Source organism: Elaeis guineensis, chromosome 3, assembly GCF_000442705.2.
Source record: "Elaeis guineensis isolate ETL-2024a chromosome 3, EG11, whole genome shotgun sequence".
Taxonomy (NCBI): Eukaryota; Viridiplantae; Streptophyta; class Magnoliopsida; order Arecales; family Arecaceae; genus Elaeis; species Elaeis guineensis.
This window is the reverse complement of record NC_025995.2, coordinates 112,485,023-112,499,471: the sequence shown is the minus strand read 5'-3', so window position 1 is coordinate 112,499,471 and position 14,449 is coordinate 112,485,023.

Sequence of the window (14,449 nt, the reverse complement as noted above, 5' to 3'; positions counted from 1 at the left end):
TACAATTCCATACAATATTGGCAATATCGAATTCACTAAAGCATTGTGCGATTAGGTGCTAGCATTAACTTAATGCCTTTATTTGTTTTCAGAAAGCTTGGACTAGGGGATGTGAAACCGACCAGTGTCTCATTACAACTAGCTGATCGATCGGTGACATATCCTAAAGGCATAGTGGAGGATGTATTAGTCAAGGTGGATAAATTTATCTTCCCAGTGGATTTCATTATCTTAGATATGGAGGAAGATAGAGAGGTTCCTTTGATATTGGGGCGTCCATTCTTTGCAACTGGCAAGGCACTTATAGATGTCCATGAGGGTAAGCTTACTTTAAGAGGGGGACAAGAAGAGGTAATTTTTAACATGCTTAATTCTTCTAAATATCCTCTTGAGAATGATGAATGTTTTAGATTAGATGTGATTAATAAATTTGTTAGTGAAATAATTGATAATTCTGAATATGACTTGATTGATGGTGTTAAAAATAAATTTGAACAGTTAATTGAGCATGTTGATGTATTAAATGATGTTGAAAAAATACAGGATTCAGTAGAGGCTAAGCCAAACCACAAGCTTGAGCTTAAGCAGCTCCCTTCTCACTTAAGATATGCATTCTCGGAAGACTCATCTATTTTTTCTGTCATTATATCTGCTCTTTTGTCTGCTGAACAAGAGAAAAAATTATTGCATGTGTTGAAAAAGCATAAGAAAGCACTAGGCTGGTCTATTGATGATATTAAGAAAATTAGTCCCAGTATATGCATGCATAAAATTTTAATCGAAGAAAATTACAAACCTTCAATTGAGCATCAACGTAGGTTAAATCCTAATATGAAGGAAGTAGTTAGAGCTAAAGTAATGAAATTACTTGATGCAAGAATTATCTATCCTATTTCTGATAGTAGTTGGGTGAGTCTTGTTCAAGTAGTTCCTAAGAAAGGGGGGATGACTGTTATTACAAATAATAAAAATGAGCTAATACCCACTAGAACAGTCACTGATTGGCGTGTGTGTATTGATTATAGGAAGTTAAACAAAGCCACATGAAAGGACCATTTTTCTTTGCCTTTTATTGACCAGATGCTTGAGAGATTGTCTGGATATCCCTTCTACTATTTTTTAGATGGTTATTCAGGATATTTTCAAATTCTTATTGTACCTGAGGATCAAGAAAAAAACTACATTTACTTATCCATATGGAACATTTGCATATAGGAGAATGCCATTTGGGTTATGTAATGCACCTGCAACTTTTCAAAGATGTATGATGTCTATATTCTCTGATATGGTTGAAAAATTCATTGAAATCTTTATAGATGATTTTTCAATTTTTGATCCTTCTTTTGATATGTGTTTGACTAACCTCTCCTAAGTTCTACGGCATTGTGAAGAAACTAATCTTGTATTGAACTGGGAGAAATGTCATTTTATGGTGCAGGAAGGAGTAGTTTAAGGCCATAAGATTTCATCTAGAGGAATAGAAGTAGACAAAGCAAAGGTGGAGGTCATTGAGAAATTACCACCACCAACATTTGTTAAAGGAGTGAGGAGTTTCTTAGAGCATGCTGGCTTCTATAGAAGATTTATAAAAGACTTCTCTAAAATTACCAAACCTCTTTGTAAATTATTGATCAAGGATGCACCTTTTAAATTTACTGATGAGTGTTTGGTTGCTTTTAACAGGTTAAAGAGAGAATTAATCTCAGCTCCTATCATCACTGCACCTGACTGAAATCTATCATTTAAACTCATGTGTGATGCAAGCGACTATGCTATAGGAGTAGTCTTGGGATAAAGAAAGGAGAATAGACTTCATGTGGTGTACTATGCGAGTCGAACACTGAATGATGCACAGTTGAACTATTCCACCACAGAGAAAGAGTTGCTCGCCATTATTTTTACTTTTTATAAATTTTGCCCATATCTTATAGGAGCAAAAATAATAGTGTATACTGATCACTCAGCAATTAAATATTTACTTAAAAAGAAGGATGCGAAATCGAGACTAATTCGTTGGGTGCTCTTATTGCAGGAATTTGACTTGGAGATTAGGGACAAGAAAGTAGTAAAAAATCTTGTAGCAGATTACTTGTCTCGGTTAGAGTTAAGTAAAGAAATTGAGAACACTGAGGTACCCATTAATGAGTCATTCCCTAATGAGCAATTATTTGCATTACTCACATCTAGTACACCTTGGTATACTGATATTATTAATTTTAAGGCATGTGATATTATTCCTCCTGAATTTAATTACCAGTAAAAAAAAATTTACATGATGTAAAATATTATTTTTGGGAGGATCCATATTTATATAAGTATTGTCCAGATCAGCTTATTAGAAAATGTGTGCCTGATGATGAAATTAAAAATATTTTAAAATACTGCCATTCATTAGAGTGTGGAGGCCATTTTGGATCCAACAAAATAGCTGCTAAAGTATTATAGTGTGGTTTTTATTGGCCTAACCTGTTTAAAGATGCTATTGCTTTTGTTTCTTCTTGTGACCGATGTCAAAGAACTGAAAATATTTCTTTTAGACAGGAAATGCTTCTTTTAGACAGGAAATGCCACTAACCAATATCCTTGAAGTAGAACTGTTCGATGTATGGAGATTAGATTTTATGGGGCCTTTTCCACCTTCTCATTCAAATCAATACATCCTGATGGCGGTGGATTATGTATCCAAATGGATTGAGGTAGTAGCACTTCCCTCTAATGATGCCAAGAGTGTGCTCAAGTTCTTAAAGAAATACATATTCACACACTTTGGTATTCCAAGGGCTATCATCACGGATGGAGGTAAGCATTTTTGTAATCGTTATTTGGATTCTCTATTGATAAAATACGGTATTACTCATCGTGTAGGAATACCATATCATCCCCAAACAAGTGGACAAGTAAAGATCTCCAACTGTGAAATTAAAAGAATGTTGGAGACTACTGTCAACTCATCAAGAAAGGACTGGTCCCTAAAATTAGATGATGCATTATGGACATATAGAACAGCATTCAAAATGCCAATTGGGATGTCCCCATATCATCTAGTTTATGGAAAAGCATGCCATTTACCTGTGGAGCTAGAGCATCGAGCTTACTGGGCAACTAGGTTGCTAAATTTCAATATGAAAGCTGCTGGGGAGAAAAGGTCATTACAGCTTAATGAACTTGATGAGTTTCACCTCCATGCATAAGAAAATGTAAGAATTTACAAGGAGAGAACGAAAAGATGGCATGACAAGTATATTGTGAGGCGTGAATTCTAAGCAGGACAAAAGGTGTTGCTGTATAACTCTCGCCTAAAGCTATTTCCAGGCAAGCTCCGATCTAGGTGGTCAGGTCCATTTGAGATTATACAAGTTTTTTCACATGGAGCTGTTGAGCTGAAGAGTGGTGATAGGACCTTCAAGGTCAATGGGCAAAGATTGAAGGAATACATAGATGAAGGATTTGAGCAACCAAAAACCTCCATATCACTGACATAATGCATTGGGATAGTCAAACTAACGACTATAAACTATCGCTTCTTGGGAGGCAATCCAAGCAAAATTCTTTTTATTTTTTTTATTTTTTGAGTCAATTTAATTCTCACTATATTTTCAAAGTTTGAATGGACGTTGTTCACTTTTTGTAGGCACATTGAAGAAGACAAGAGAGATGAAATGACTGAGGACGAGTTGCAAACTCGCACAAGCGCATAGGCATGCTACAAAGGGGAGTACCCCTAACATTTAAGAATGCCTTGCTATAATATGTATTGTGATGATGATCTTATCATTGAGCACAATGTCCAATTCAGGTTTGGGGGTGCATTTGCATGAGCATTTCGTGTTAATAATATAGGATTGCCATTATGTTTGCATCTTTATCTTTATTTTTTTAATAAAATTTATTAAAAAAAATTAAAATATTGATTCATTGATCACTTGTAAGGATATAAAGGGGGATAATTTTGCCTTTGTGTTATTGTTTGGCTATCTTAGCTTTAAATTTGGAAGTCAAATTCAGGGATTGACTGTTTTAAACTTGTAAATACTTAAATAAAATCTCGTATAGGAGATATTTACTTTGCTTCGCCAATCCTATTTGTGAGCTTTGTTGCATTTGTTGAAATAAAATGTAGATAATTTACTTGAGAGAAATGATATAGGCATTCCTTTGGCATACCCTTTTTGATCTCTTGTATTTTCTTTTCATCCTATCTCATATCTACTGTTCATATTTTTTTTTTGAGAATAAATTGATTATAATGGTTAGAGCATACTGAATTTTTAGTTTTCCTTCCATTCAAAAAAAAAAAAGCACAATCTACTCCACTGTTTCAAGTTGCCTAGTAACTAGGAGCATTCATGAGCCCCATGTTTGTTTTTATGTCAAACAGTGACTTGAATTATGAGTATGCAAAGCACTTTGAGTATATGACTTGCTGAGTAACCGGGTGTCTTCATCGCCAATGTCGGTATTCGCATAAAAAGGCAAATGATGACTTAAGGAAGAGTGCCAAAGTGTATAGGCTATTCTAAAAGTATAAAATAAAACAAATAAAGGAAGGGATGTAAAGCATAAGTAATTGAGTATGCTCTGATTTATTGTGCTTAATTTATTTTCACTTATGTGACCATAACCATCATTCTTGTTGCTTGCTTTTCATTTTTTTATCCGAAAAAGTCCTATTGATCTCTTGAGTACGTTGTTTGCACTAGTGGAGATGGGCTGATAGGATTTTGCATTCAGGATTGGATATTTGAACCAAATTATTTTATTAAAACCTAAAGGAAGCAGGGTAGCTATTGATTGTGCGTAATTTTGTTTGAGTATGAATGAGTTTGGAATAGTTAGCTTGTGGGTTTACCTTTCGATTTTGAGTTGGGGTGGTTAAGCCATGGCATTTGGGTATTACTCCTTTGTGTCTAGATGGATTTTGAGTATATTAATGTTAAATAAAGTTTTTAGCATTAATTTTTGTTTTAGATTCTCCATTTTTGATTTGGACTTTTTTTTGCTTGGGGACAACCAAAAACTTAAGTTTGGGGATATTTGATGTATTGTATTTTTATAGTAATTATTATTATTAGTTTTTAATGATTTAGATAAAATTGGTATAATAATTAACTAAATAAATATAAGAACCTGATATGTTTTATGTCAATTGTAGGTAATTGAGCCAGGTCACACCTAATTGGGCTTAACCATGTTTTAAAGGTCAAATTAAGTGAAATTGGTTGAGTCCAATTCAGCAGAGTTTGTCATCCGGAGTCATCAAGTATTGCATCAAAATCAGAGTCCATCTCAAAGCAGAATAACCAAATCAAGATATCAATGGACCCCACACCTTATCTTTTTTGGCATCATCAGTCAGAAAAGAAACTAGAGGTGCAAAAAATAAATCAAGCAGTTAATCTCTCCCATCTAGTCAACCAATCTAAATTCTGGATACTTTGGTGTGAGGATCCCTAAAAGACAAGCTACAGGATTTCAAATTGAGCAAGATTAGATCCTACAGAATTTTGAGAGAAGCAAGAAAGGAACATAATTTACAGAATTGAATTTGGATTTCAGAGGCGGTGGCTACAGTAGGTTGAAGTTGGTAACAATGTTGAATACAACAAGAAACACCCAATACACCCAGATTCTTCTTAGTTTCTTGGCACAAAGATCTGATATGGCAACCAATTTTGGGTGGCAAAGAGCTATCTTAGAAAGAATTAAATAAAAAAAAATCATAGTCCAAACTAATTCTGCATGAGGAGCAAACTTAGAAAGAATTGAAACCAATTCTTGGAAAACTTGATTTGGGCAGCCGAAACCTTACTTTGTTTTGCAGATTTTGTGGACCCAAGAAGGAAGAAATTCTTCTCCTCTAATTAACCATGCCTCCTTTCCTTCTTTTACTATGAAAATCAGAATAAAATCAAAAAATTTGGGCAGCATAAGGAGTAGATGGCTAGTGGTTGCTTAAAGCCTATCCAAAGGAGGAGAGATTCTATATCAAATAGAAAGAATGATATATAGAATAAAATCATGGGAAAAATATCACCTTAACCCTAGCCCTAGCCCTATTTAAAGATCCTAAAACACCAGCAAGAGGGGGAGGAGAATCATCTTTGAAAGCTAGAAATCAAGCAAGGAGAGTTTGGAGTATCTGAAAGATTTGAAGAGAGGATTCATTCGGCTCTGCAATTCCTTCAGAGTTTTTAATTCTTTTTCTTGTTTACTTTGAATTTATTTTCTAGAACTCATTGTTAGGATAATTTTGGAGTTTTATTCAAGTATACTTGAGTTTGATTTTGATATGATGAAAAGCTAAATTTCTAGCTAGGGTACCTGATGTAGCTTGGATTTAATTCCAATTCCAGAATCTTGTATTAATTTTCTTTGTTAATGCAATTGTTTGTTATTTGCACTTAATGCTTTTAAGTATTATTATCTTTGGTACTTGATTGATTTTGATTTATAATTGGTACTGAAAAAGAAGATTATAAATTAGAGTTAATAACAAACATCATAGGAATAATAATTGGAGCGAGAGCAAAAGATTTGACTTGTGGGATTTTGAAAATAATCACTGTGCTTATTGAACTAATTGAAATCTATTTTACTATTGGAAGATAGATTATAGGTTTTAATTAGTATATTTAATAAGACTCGGGAGAGATTATTAAATAATTTAGGATTATTTATCTTTGCATTAATAATTAAATTTGGATTATTAATCGGAATAGCTGGAATTGATAATTGGTCCAAGTGAAATCAGACATATCCTAGTGCTTTATCAATCGAATTTTGATTCAGCTTTCATTGAGTTCTTTAGAGTTAATTTTATTTTTCACTGTCATTCAGTTTCGATCGTTTAGATATTAGTAAAATTAGCATTCATTTTTGATAATTAAACTCAGTCCTCGTGGGAACGATCTCTTATTTATCATTATATTACTTGAGCGATTTCGTGTACTTACGAAATAGGCTATCAAAATATCTCTCAAAGTTAATTTTAATAATATTATGATATTTTAAATTAAAATATAATATTTAATATTAATATTATGATATCTAGAAGATAAAATATCTTAAAATTAAAATTTTTTAATAATTTTATAATATTCTAAATCAAAATTATGATATTCTATATTAAAATTAGGACATCTTATAGATTAAATATCTTCTAAAGATAGTTTTGATAATATTATGATATCTTAGATCAAAATTATGAAATTTTATATTAATATTATGATATCTAGAAGGTAAAATATCTTAAAATTGATATTTTTGATAATTTTATAACATCTTAGATCAAAATTATGATATTTTATGTTAAAATTATGACATCCTATAGATAAAATACCTCCTAAAGATAGTTTTGATAATATTATAATATTTTAAATCAAAATTATAATATTTTATATTAATATTATGATATTTAAAAGATAAAATACTTTAAAATTGATACTTTTTGATAATTATATAATATCTTATATCAAAATTATGACATTCTATGTTAAAATTATGACATCCTATAGATAAAATATCTTTTAAAGATAGTTTTGATAATATTATGATATTTTATATCAAAATTATAATATTTTATATTAATATTATGATATTCAAAAGATAAAACACATCAAAATTGATATTTTTTGATAATTTTATGATATCTAGATCAAAATTATGATATTTTATATTAAAATTATGATATCTTATAAGTAAAATATCTTCCAAAGATAGTTTGAACAATATAATGATATTCTAGATTAAAATTATACTATATTATATTAATATTATGATATTCTATAGGTAAAAAAATCTAAAAATTGATATTTTTTATCAATTTTGTAATATTTTGAATCAAAATTATGATATTCAATGTTAAAATTATGATATTTTAAATTAATATTATCACATTTAAAAAGTAAAATACATTAAAATTGATATTTTTTGATAATTTTATGATATTATAGATCAAAATTATGGCATTCTATACTAAAATTATGACATCCTATAGATAAAATACTTTCTAAAGATAGTTTTAATAATATTATAATATGTTAGATCAAAATTATGATATTCTAAGCTAATATTATGACATCTAAAAGATAAAATATCTTAAAATTGATATTTTTTAATAATTTTATAATATTTTAGATCAAAATCATAATATTCTATATTAAAATTATGACATTCTTTACATAAAATATCTTTCAAAGATAGTTTTGATAATATTATGGCATCCTATATCAAAATTATAATATATTATGTTAGTATTATGATATCTAGAAGTTAAAATACTTCAAAATCAATATTTTTTAACAATTGTAAGATATTTTAGATCAAAATTATGATATTCTATATTAAAATTATGATATCCTATAAATAAAATATATTCTAAAAATAGTTTTGACAATATTATGATATTCTAAATCAAAATTATGACATTCTAAACTAATATTATGATATCTAAAAGATAAAACACCTCAAAATTGATATTTTTTGATAATTTTATGATATCTTAAATCAAAATTATGACATTCTATGTTAAAATTATGACATCTTTTAGATAAAATATCTTCTGAAGATAGTTTTAATAATATTATGATATTCTAAATCAAAATTATGATATTTTACGTTAATATATTGTGACATCTAATAGATAAGGCACCTCTCAAGTATACTCTTTGATAATTTTATGACATTCTAGATTAAAATTATGATATTGTTTAGGCAGAAAATATTTATGAATGTAGGTTATAATTTTTTGAATCAAAATTATGACATTGTAGATTGAAATTATGATATTCTAATCTAAAATTATGATATCCTGCAGTAAAAGTAGCTTTCAAAGAAAGAATATATCATAAGTATAATATTTTATGTTAAAATTATGACATTCTAGATTATAATTATGGCATTTTATAGCATATCTTCAAAGAACTTTGTATTTTGTCTTCCATATGTATTTTTTGACTTCAAAAAATTTTTTATACATTTTTTACAGTGATTTTTGTAAATGATTAGCTGAATGAGACTTCATGTGATGATTATTTTGAGAATTCATCTTCTTCTAGTCAGATAATGAGTTGGTGGAGTGTGAGAAAGAAAGTGGATTGGAATATTACTCTTCATTACCACTGCAGAACCACCGACAGATCAAAGGATCTTATTTTTATCTTGTAAGAGCAAAGATTTATGACAAGAAAAGAAGCAGGAGGAACGACAGAGGAGAGAGACAAGGATGAAAATAACATGCTATAAATTCTTGTTGAACATCATAATTTATAAATCAAATATTTTAACTTCATCAAAATATGAAATATACTGCAATAGATTGTTTGAAAAACCTGTTAGTTTAATAAAATATGATCATAAATTTAAAATACGTTGCATGGATTGAACGTAATTATGTAATACTTTCTATTTTTAAAAAAAAATTTACGTATAATTTCATAATTTTGATATAAGATGTCATATTTTTGCAAGTACCATGTTTAAGAATGTTTTTTGTACCAAGATGTCATAATTTTAATCTACAATGTCATAATTTTGATTTAAGATACCATAATTCTATATTCGAAGATATTTTCTATACCAAAATATCATAATTTTAAAATATAATATCATAATATTGACTCAAAATATCATAATTCTGTATTCAGAGACGTTTATTATGTCGGATGTCATAATTTTAACCTATAATGTCATAATTTTAATCCAAAATATCATAATTCTATATTCAGTAATATTTTTTATATTAGAATATTATAATTTTAACCTGCAATATCATAATTTTGATTCATAATATTATAATTCTGTGTTTACTAATATTTCTGTACCAAAATATTATAATTTTATCCTACAATGTCATAAGTTTGATTCAAGATTCATAATTTTATATTCAGATATTTTTCTGTGCTAGAATGTTATAATTTTAACTGATAATATTATAATTTTGATATAGGATTCATAATTATGTATTCAAAAATATTTTCTGTATCAGGATATCATAATTTTAATCTAGAATATCATAATTTTGATCTACAATATCATAGTTCTACGTTTAGATATATTTTTTATGCCAGGATGTCATAATTCTGATCAAAATTATGATATTATAGATTAAAATTATGACATCCTGACATAAAAATATATCTGAATGCAGAATTATGACATCCAAAGTCAAAATTATAATATTATAAATTAAAATTATGATATTCTGATACAAAAAATATCTCTAAATATAAAATTATGAATCCAAAATTAAAATTATAATATTATAAATTAAAATTATGATATCTTAGCACAGAAAAATCTATGAATACAGAATTATAAATTCTGAATCAAAATTATGATATTGTAGATTAAAATTATGATATTTTGGCATAAAAAATATTACTGAACATAAAATTACAATATTTTGGATCAAAATTATGATATTATAGTTTAAAATTATAATATTCTGATATAAAAAATATCATCAAATATATAATTATAATATTTTAGATTAAAATTATGATATTATAGGTTAAAATTATGACATCCAGTATAATAAACATCTCCGAATGCAGAAGTATAATATTTTAGATCAAAATTATAATATTATAGATTAAAATTATGATATCTGATATAAAAAATATCATCGAATATAGAATTATGATATTTTTAATTAAAATTATGATATTATATGTTAAAATTATGACATCCGACATAATAAATATCCCCGAACATAGAATTATGACATTCTGAGTCAAAATTATGATATTATATTTTAAAATTATGAGATTTTAATACAGAAAATATCTTGAAATATAAAATTATGACATCTTAGATCAAAATTATGATATTATATGTTAAAATTATGATATCTTGATAAAGAAAAAATCTTTAAGTACAGTACTTACAGAAATATGACATCCTGTATCAAAATTATGAAATCATGTATAGAAAACTTTTTGAAAGTAGAAAGTATTACATACTTACGATCAATCTATATAATATATTTCAAATTTATTATTATATTTTATTAAACTAATAGATTTTTCAAACCATCTATTATAGCATATTTCATATTTTAATGAAATTAAAACATCTGATTTATAAATTATGATATCCAATTAGAATTTATAATATGTTGTTTTCATCCTTGACTCTCTCCTCCTTCGTTCCTCCCGCGCTCCTTTTCTTGCAATAAACCATTGCTCCTACAAATTAAGAATAAGATCTTTTGATCCATCGATGGTCCTTTAGTGGTAACGAAGAGTGACATCCCGACCCTCCTTCTTCACACTCCATCAACTCATTATCTACATTTAGTGCACTAAAAGAAAATAGATTCTTAAAATAATCATCATATGAAACCTCATTTAGCTAATCATTTACAGAAATCTCTGTAGAAAGTGCACAAAAGATTCTTTGAAGTCAAAAAATATATATAAAAGATATAAATATAAGGTTTTTTAAAGATATACTACAGAATATTATAATTTTAACCTAAAATATTATAATTATGATATATTCTTGCTTCGAAAGCTATTTTTACTACAGTATATCATAATTTCAGACTAAAATATCATAATTTCAACCTACAATATCATAATTTTGATACAAAATATCATAATCTGTATTCAGAGATATTTTCTGCTTATAGAATATTATAATTTTAACTTAAAATATCATAATTTTGAGTCAGGATGTCATAACATTATCAAAAAGTATATTTGAAAAGTATCTTACTTATAAGATATCATAATATTAACATAAAATATCATAATTTTAATTTAAAATATCATAATATTATTAAAACTATCTTCAAAAGATGTTTTATCGATAGGATATTATAATTTTAATATAGAATATCATAATTTTAATCCAAGATGTCATAAAAATATTAAAAAAATATACTTAAAAGATATTTTATCTATAGATGAGTATAATATTAACTTATAATATCATAATTATGACTTAAGATATAATAATATTATCAAAACTATCTTCAAAAGATATTTTACATATAGGATGTCATAATTTTAACATAAAATGTTATAATTTTGATCCAGAATATCATAAAAATGTTAAAAAAATTATTTTTAAATTATTTTATCTATAAGATATCATAATTTTAATTTAAAATATTATAATATTATTAAAACTATCTTTGAAAAGTATTTTATCTAAAGGATGTAATAATTTTAATATAAAATATTATAATTTTGATACAGGATGTCATAAAATTATCAAAAAATATCAATTTTAAGATATTTTATCTTCTAAATGTCATAATATTAACTTAGAATATCATAATTTTAATTTAGGATGTCATAATATTATCAAAATTATTTTTGAAAGATATTTTATCGATAGAATATTATAATTTTAATATAGAATGTCATAATTTTAATCTAAAATATCATAAAATTATTAAAATATATTAATTTTGAGATATTTTACTTTCTGGATATCATAATATTAATCTAAAATATTATAATTTTAATTTAAAATATCATAATATTATCAAAACTATCTTTAAAAAATATTTTACCTATTGGATATCATAATTTTAATATAAAATATTATTATTTTGATTCAGAGTGTCATAGAATTGATAAAAAATATCAATTTTGAGATGTTTTACCTATAGGATGTCATAATATTAACATAAAATAGTATAATTTTGATTTAAAATATCATAATATAGTCAAAACTATCTTTATGAGATATTTTATCTATAGAATATCATAATTTTAACATAGAATGTCATAATTTTAATTTAGGATGTCATAAAATTATCATAAAATATTAATTTTAAAATATTTTATCTTCTGAATGTCATAATATTCATATAAAATATTATAATTTTGATCTAAAATATCATAATATTATCAAAACTATCTTTGAAAGATATTATATTTATTAGATATCATAATTTTAATATAAAATATCATAATTTTGATTTAGGATATCATAAAATTATCAAAAAAATATCGATTTTGAGGTATTTACCTTCTGAATATCATAATATTAATATAAAATATTATAATTTTGATCTAAAATATCATAATATTATCAAAATTATTTTTTTTAAAAAAAATTATTTTCATAAATTAATGATTGATTTAACTTCTAAAGTTCTTTATTTTTATGAGATAGCTTTTTAAAATCTTGAAGCAATTCATAAAATGCGTCATGCAACTCTTCGAAGAAAAAATCATTTAAGTTATTGGCATTTAGCTCAAGCAATTCTTTCTAAATTTCTTTAAGCTCTTTTTAAGTAGGGGGCAGTCGGCTCTAAAGTGTTTGGATCTTTTACATTCATAATATATTGCTAGTAGCTCCTTCTCTTTTTCTCTTTTTTTTCTTTGCTTTCTTCCCTTTTAGTATAACATTTCTTCTTAGGACCAAATTTTTTTTCCTCATAAATTTTTTGAACTTTTAGTGTCATGACCATTTCATCATCACTGTCGAATTCCTTCGATGCATCACTCTCTATACCTTCATTGGCCATCGATTTTAAGGCAATGGTTTTCCTTTTCCTTGCCTTTTTTTTCATATTTTGGTTCATGCTCAGCTAATGGGTCATGAATGAGCCAATAAGCTCTTCCAAAGACAATTTATTCAGATCTTTGACTTCTTAGATTGCAGTCATCTTAGCCTCCTAATTCTTTGGCAATGACATAAGAATTTTATAAATGAGTTCGCCGTCAATTTAATCCTTGCCAAAATTTTTCAAATCATTTATAATATCAATGAATCTAGTGAATATATCGATGATGCTTTTACAAGATTCAATTTTAAATAGCTCGTATTTATATACAAGCATATTTATTTTTGATTCTTTCATTTAATTACTATCCTTATAGGTAATTTTTAATATATCCCATATCTTTTTAGCAGATATGCATGTAAATCTTGACCGTTGAATGAAGCATTGCTTTTAAGCCATTGGATTACTTCCTTATTTGATTAGCCCTTCAATTGGTTACTCTTAACTCTTTAGTTCTTAAATTTTACTTTAGGTTTGGACCAATTTGAGTCTTGATTAGTCCAATATCTTAATTTCCTGCAAATAAAGACAAGAAGTATTAAATTCTACATAATATGGATCAATTAATAAGAGATTTAATGCTTCTACGTCCTAATTAATATACTTATCACTTGAATCCTTTGAGATTTGTTTGAATGGTTTCTTTTAGAACCTAAATTTATTTTACTTTAATATTTTTGAATGTATTCATATTGCAGTCAATAGATTTATGACCTACTTTATTATATTTAAAAAATATAGGTGTATGCCTTTCAAAAGTGGATTTTACAAAAATATTTTTTGGATATTTTTTGCTTAGTTAAAATATTAAATCCTAAGCCAGCTTTGTCAAAAATAATCTTTCATTTTTTTTAAAGTATTTGAAGATTTTGTGAGCTAAGAATAAATTTATTGACAATAGGCTTTAATTCATTAACTTCCTTT